Consider the following 1717-nt stretch of genomic DNA (forward strand, 5'->3'; position numbering starts at 1 on the left):
TGCTGGAATGTTCAGATGATTCTACTACACGGTAAAGCAAGACACAAGCAGGCAAAGTCCTTTATGTTTCTCGTATACGAGGAAGACCAACTGGACAAACGCTGTTCCTTCGCTTGACCCCAGTTGCTCTTTTCTGCTCCCTCGTAACACTGCTCTTTTATTAAGGTTACGTGAATATGCATAGGCTCATTAACATAGGTTCACATGTGAACAAAGAGTACCGTCTGTGTGTGTGTGTGTGTGTAGGTATGTATGTGTGTGTGCGTGGGGGGGGGGGCAGAATGTGACCCCATAAACGACTTCCCTAAACTTGCTGGTCTATAAGTCCAGCAGTCCAGCTAAACAAAAGACACTTATACTAAAACAGATATAAATGAGTTTGCTATACCATATATCAGCAAGAGAAGAGACGACCTCTTCCCATGACCCTAAGATGTGAGTGTGCATGCCAGAACACTCTGGAATGCACACAAAGTCTTTGCAGACTACTAAGGATCACACATCCTATCACTACACAATCCCCTCACCTCTAAGCATATATGGTTAAATATTTCTAAGCATAAATGACAATCAACAATATAAACCTGACAACTACCACTATGTCCGGCTGGTTAGCCACCACCATTTTGTCCGTCTGTATGTTGAAGTCCCACAGGAACTTAGCTCGGTCGTTCTCCACCACCCCAGGGGGCATCTCCCATTTTGACCTTGGGACTTCAAGGCCATATTCGGCACAGATGTTTCTGTATACCATGCCAACCACTTGGTTATGGTGTTCCACGTATGCCCTGCCTGCTAGCATCGTACACATTGCTGTTATGTGCTGGATTGCTTAGGGGCATCTTTACACAGCCTGCACATGGGGTCTTTCCCGGTGTGATAGACCCCAGCCTCTATCAGTCTTGTGCTCAGAGCTTGTTCCTGTGCTGCTATGATTAGTGCCTCTGTGCTGTCTTTTAGTCCAGCTTTGTCCAGCCACTGGTTGGATTTCTGGATGTCAGCCACTTCCTCTATCCTATTGTCCCTCTATGATGGTGCCTCCTCTTTCTCAGGTTTCTGCTGCCTGAGGTATTCACTGAGCATGTGGTTGGTTGGGGCCATCTTCCTGATGTATTCTTCAATGTTTGCTGCCTCATCCTGGACTGTTGTGCTGACACACCAGTCCCCAACCTCCTTCCTTTCGCTTAGCATACAGCCTCAGGGTGCTGGATTTGGGGTGAAACCCTCCATGCATGGTCAGAGTCTCCTGGTCATGATGTCACTGGCTTCTATCTCCACCTTTGGCCAACTTATTATGCCAGCAGGGTACCTGATCAAGGGCAGGGCGTACGTATTGATAGCCCAGATCTTGTTCTTACCATTCGACTGACTCCTCAGGACTTGCCTGACCCTCTGCATGTACTTGGTGGTTGCAGCTTTTCTAGCAGCCTCTTCATGGTTCCCATTTGCCTGTGGGATCTCCAGGTACTTGTAGCTGTCTTCAGTGTTTGCAATGTTGCCTTCTGGTAGTTCCATCCCCTCAGTTCTGACTACGTTCCCTCGCTTCATTATCATCCAACTACACTTATCCAGTCCGAACAAAATTCCGATGTCATTGCTGTATATCCTTGTGGTGACAACTGAAGGCTGGAAGAATGTATTTTGGACTGAGTAATCAAAATTTTAAATCTTCTGTTCATTATGCAAAGTCTTTGTATGCCATTGGGTCAGTGAAAGG

At 46.7% G+C, this 1717-nt stretch overlaps 1 pseudogene; it reads right to left on the reverse strand.

Moving 5' to 3' along the window:
* Nucleotides 1-304: 304 nt before the first annotated feature.
* On the reverse strand, nucleotides 305-1515 carry LOC147311013 (uncharacterized; annotated as a pseudogene).
* Nucleotides 1516-1717: the final 202 nt, after the last annotated feature.

This window comes from Aulonocara sp. 'chitande type north' Nkhata Bay, linkage group LG16 (assembly GCF_057382095.1).
Source record: "Aulonocara sp. 'chitande type north' Nkhata Bay isolate Kocher_YH1m ecotype deep benthic linkage group LG16, A_spYH_male_GT1.1, whole genome shotgun sequence".
Lineage (NCBI taxonomy): Eukaryota > Metazoa > Chordata > Actinopteri > Cichliformes > Cichlidae > Aulonocara > Aulonocara sp. 'chitande type north' Nkhata Bay.